This window comes from Lytechinus pictus, chromosome 12 (assembly GCF_037042905.1).
Source record: "Lytechinus pictus isolate F3 Inbred chromosome 12, Lp3.0, whole genome shotgun sequence".
In the NCBI taxonomy this organism is placed as follows: domain Eukaryota; kingdom Metazoa; phylum Echinodermata; class Echinoidea; order Temnopleuroida; family Toxopneustidae; genus Lytechinus; species Lytechinus pictus.
The window spans coordinates 725,491-731,105 of NC_087256.1; positions in this window are offsets into that span (position 1 = coordinate 725,491).

Here is a 5,615-nt window from a genome sequence, read left to right on the forward strand (position 1 = left end):
TGGAATAGTTGGAATACACGTACATAATATATAGCACGCCATAACAGCTCGCGCGATATTTTCGGCAATGCACCCCGACCTTTCGGGGCACCGTAGACCCCGTCCCCCTTTTCTGTGCACCAATGTTCACCCCTAGATCGATGGAATGATTAATGAAGATCAATTTGCTTCATTTTCAAGACATAAAAAGGTGATTTCGATTAGCGGCGAATTTATTACCAAACCAAAGTGGAATTGTTGGAATACACGTATATAATACATAGCATTTTCGTCCATGCACCCCCTACCTTTCGGGGCATCGTAGACCCCGTCCCCCTTTTCTGTGCACCAATGTTCACCCCTAAATCGATGGAATGACTAATAAAGATCAATTTCGCTGATTTTCAAGACATAAAAAGGTGATTTCGATTAGCGGCGAATTTATTACCAGCCCCCGGCCACCAAAGTGGAATAGTTGGAATACACGTACATAATATATAGCACGCCATAACAGCTCGCGCGATATTTTCGGCAATGCACCCCGACCTTTCGGGGCACCGTAGACCCCGTCCCCCTTTTCTGTGCACCAATGTTCACCCCTAGATCGATGGAATGATTAATGAAGATCAATTTGCTTCATTTTCAAGACATAAAAAGGTGATTTCGATTAGCGGCGAATTTATTACCAAACCAAAGTGGAATTGTTGGAATACACGTATATAATACATAGCATTTTCGTCCATGCACCCCCTACCTTTCGGGGCATCGTAGACCCCGTCCCCCTTTTCTGTGCACCAATGTTCACCCCTAAATCGATGGAATGACTAATAAAGATCAATTTCGCTGATTTTCAAGACATAAAAAGGTGATTTCGATTAGCGGCGAATTTATTACCAGCCCCCGGCCACCAAAGTGGAATAGTTGGAATACACGTACATAATATATAGCACGCCATAACAGCTCGCGCGATATTTTCGGCAATGCACCCCGACCTTTCGGGGCACCGTAGACCCCGTCCCCCTTTTCTGTGCACCAATGTTTACCCCTAGATCGATGGAATGATTAATGAAGATCAATTTGCTTCATTTTCAAGACATAAAAAGGTGATTTCGATTAGCGGCGAATTTATTACCAAACCAAAGTGGAATTGTTGGAATACACGTATATAATACATAGCATTTTCGTCCATGCACCCCCTACCTTTCGGGGCATCGTAGACCCCGTCCCCCTTTTCTGTGCACCAATGTTCACCCCTAAATCGATGGAATGACTAATAAAGATCAATTTCGCTGATTTTCAAGACATAAAAAGGTGATTTCGATTAGCGGCGAATTTATTACCAGCCCCCGGCCACCAAAGTGGAATAGTTGGAATACACGTACATAATATATAGCACGCCATAACAGCTCGCGCGATATTTTCGGCAATGCACCCCGACCTTTCGGGGCACCGTAGACCCCGTCCCCCTTTTCTGTGCACCAATGTTCACCCCTAGATCGATGGAATGATTAATGAAGATCAATTTGCTTCATTTTCAAGACATAAAAAGGTGATTTCGATTAGCGGCGAATTTATTACCAAACCAAAGTGGAATTGTTGGAATACACGTATATAATACATAGCATTTTCGTCCATGCACCCCCTACCTTTCGGGGCATCGTAGACCCCGTCCCCCTTTTCTGTGCACCAATGTTCACCCCTAAATCGATGGAATGACTAATAAAGATCAATTTCGCTGATTTTCAAGACATAAAAAGGTGATTTCGATTAGCGGCGAATTTATTACCAGCCCCCGGCCACCAAAGTGGAATAGTTGGAATACACGTACATAATATATAGCACGCCATAACAGCTCGCGCGATATTTTCGGCAATGCACCCCGACCTTTCGGGGCACCGTAGACCCCGTCCCCCTTTTCTGTGCACCAATGTTCACCCCTAAATCGATGGAATGACTAATAAAGATCAATTTCGCTGATTTTCAAGACATAAAAAGGTGATTTCGATTAGCGGCGAATTTATTACCAGCCCCCGGCCACCAAAGTGGAATAGTTGGAATACACGTACATAATATATAGCACGCCATAACAGCTCGCGCGATATTTTCGGCAATGCACCCCGACCTTTCGGGGCACCGTAGACCCCGTCCCCCTTTTCTGTGCACCAATGTTCACCCCTAGATCGATGGAATGATTAATGAAGATCAATTTGCTTCATTTTCAAGACATAAAAAGGTGATTTCGATTAGCGGCGAATTTATTACCAAACCAAAGTGGAATTGTTGGAATACACGTATATAATACATAGCATTTTCGTCCATGCACCCCCTACCTTTCGGGGCATCGTAGACCCCGTCCCCCTTTTCTGTGCACCAATGTTCACCCCTAAATCGATGGAATGACTAATAAAGATCAATTTCGCTGATTTTCAAGACATAAAAAGGTGATTTCGATTAGCGGCGAATTTATTACCAGCCCCCGGCCACCAAAGTGGAATAGTTGGAATACACGTACATAATATATAGCACGCCATAACAGCTCGCGCGATATTTTCGGCAATGCACCCCGACCTTTCGGGGCACCGTAGACCCCGTCCCCCTTTTCTGTGCACCAATGTTCACCCCTAGATCGATGGAATGATTAATGAAGATCAATTTGCTTCATTTTCAAGACATAAAAAGGTGATTTCGATTAGCGGCGAATTTATTACCAAACCAAAGTGGAATTGTTGGAATACACGTATATAATACATAGCATTTTCGTCCATGCACCCCCTACCTTTCGGGGCATCGTAGACCCCGTCCCCCTTTTCTGTGCACCAATGTTCACCCCTAAATCGATGGAATGACTAATAAAGATCAATTTCGCTGATTTTCAAGACATAAAAAGGTGATTTCGATTAGCGGCGAATTTATTACCAGCCCCCGGCCACCAAAGTGGAATAGTTGGAATACACGTACATAATATATAGCACGCCATAACAGCTCGCGCGATATTTTCGGCAATGCACCCCGACCTTTCGGGGCACCGTAGACCCCGTCCCCCTTTTCTGTGCACCAATGTTCACCCCTAGATCGATGGAATGATTAATGAAGATCAATTTGCTTCATTTTCAAGACATAAAAAGGTGATTTCGATTAGCGGCGAATTTATTACCAAACCAAAGTGGAATTGTTGGAATACACGTATATAATACATAGCATTTTCGTCCATGCACCCCCTACCTTTCGGGGCATCGTAGACCCCGTCCCCCTTTTCTGTGCACCAATGTTCACCCCTAAATCGATGGAATGACTAATAAAGATCAATTTCGCTGATTTTCAAGACATAAAAAGGTGATTTCGATTAGCGGCGAATTTATTACCAGCCCCCGGCCACCAAAGTGGAATAGTTGGAATACACGTACATAATATATAGCACGCCATAACAGCTCGCGCGATATTTTCGGCAATGCACCCCGACCTTTCGGGGCACCGTAGACCCCGTCCCCCTTTTCTGTGCACCAATGTTCACCCCTAGATCGATGGAATGATTAATGAAGATCAATTTGCTTCATTTTCAAGACATAAAAAGGTGATTTCGATTAGCGGCGAATTTATTACCAAACCAAAGTGGAATTGTTGGAATACACGTATATAATACATAGCATTTTCGTCCATGCACCCCCTACCTTTCGGGGCATCGTAGACCCCGTCCCCCTTTTCTGTGCACCAATGTTCACCCCTAAATCGATGGAATGACTAATAAAGATCAATTTCGCTGATTTTCAAGACATAAAAAGGTGATTTCGATTAGCGGCGAATTTATTACCAGCCCCCGGCCACCAAAGTGGAATAGTTGGAATACACGTACATAATATATAGCACGCCATAACAGCTCGCGCGATATTTTCGGCAATGCACCCCGACCTTTCGGGGCACCGTAGACCCCGTCCCCCTTTTCTGTGCACCAATGTTCACCCCTAGATCGATGGAATGATTAATGAAGATCAATTTGCTTCATTTTCAAGACATAAAAAGGTGATTTCGATTAGCGGCGAATTTATTACCAAACCAAAGTGGAATTGTTGGAATACACGTATATAATACATAGCATTTTCGTCCATGCACCCCCTACCTTTCGGGGCATCGTAGACCCCGTCCCCCTTTTCTGTGCACCAATGTTCACCCCTAAATCGATGGAATGACTAATAAAGATCAATTTCGCTGATTTTCAAGACATAAAAAGGTGATTTCGATTAGCGGCGAATTTATTACCAGCCCCCGGCCACCAAAGTGGAATAGTTGGAATACACGTACATAATATATAGCACGCCATAACAGCTCGCGCGATATTTTCGGCAATGCACCCCGACCTTTCGGGGCACCGTAGACCCCGTCCCCCTTTTCTGTGCACCAATGTTCACCCCTAGATCGATGGAATGATTAATGAAGATCAATTTGCTTCATTTTCAAGACATAAAAAGGTGATTTCGATTAGCGGCGAATTTATTACCAAACCAAAGTGGAATTGTTGGAATACACGTATATAATACATAGCATTTTCGTCCATGCACCCCCTACCTTTCGGGGCATCGTAGACCCCGTCCCCCTTTTCTGTGCACCAATGTTCACCCCTAAATCGATGGAATGACTAATAAAGATCAATTTCGCTGATTTTCAAGACATAAAAAGGTGATTTCGATTAGCGGCGAATTTATTACCAGCCCCCGGCCACCAAAGTGGAATAGTTGGAATACACGTACATAATATATAGCACGCCATAACAGCTCGCGCGATATTTTCGGCAATGCACCCCGACCTTTCGGGGCACCGTAGACCCCGTCCCCCTTTTCTGTGCACCAATGTTCACCCCTAGATCGATGGAATGATTAATGAAGATCAATTTGCTTCATTTTCAAGACATAAAAAGGTGATTTCGATTAGCGGCGAATTTATTACCAAACCAAAGTGGAATTGTTGGAATACACGTATATAATACATAGCATTTTCGTCCATGCACCCCCTACCTTTCGGGGCATCGTAGACCCCGTCCCCCTTTTCTGTGCACCAATGTTCACCCCTAAATCGATGGAATGACTAATAAAGATCAATTTCGCTGATTTTCAAGACATAAAAAGGTGATTTCGATTAGCGGCGAATTTATTACCAGCCCCCGGCCACCAAAGTGGAATAGTTGGAATACACGTACATAATATATAGCACGCCATAACAGCTCGCGCGATATTTTCGGCAATGCACCCCGACCTTTCGGGGCACCGTAGACCCCGTCCCCCTTTTCTGTGCACCAATGTTCACCCCTAGATCGATGGAATGATTAATGAAGATCAATTTGCTTCATTTTCAAGACATAAAAAGGTGATTTCGATTAGCGGCGAATTTATTACCAAACCAAAGTGGAATTGTTGGAATACACGTATATAATACATAGCATTTTCGTCCATGCACCCCCTACCTTTCGGGGCATCGTAGACCCCGTCCCCCTTTTCTGTGCACCAATGTTCACCCCTAAATCGATGGAATGACTAATAAAGATCAATTTCGCTGATTTTCAAGACATAAAAAGGTGATTTCGATTAGCGGCGAATTTATTACCAGCCCCCGGCCACCAAAGTGGAATAGTTGGAATACACGTACAT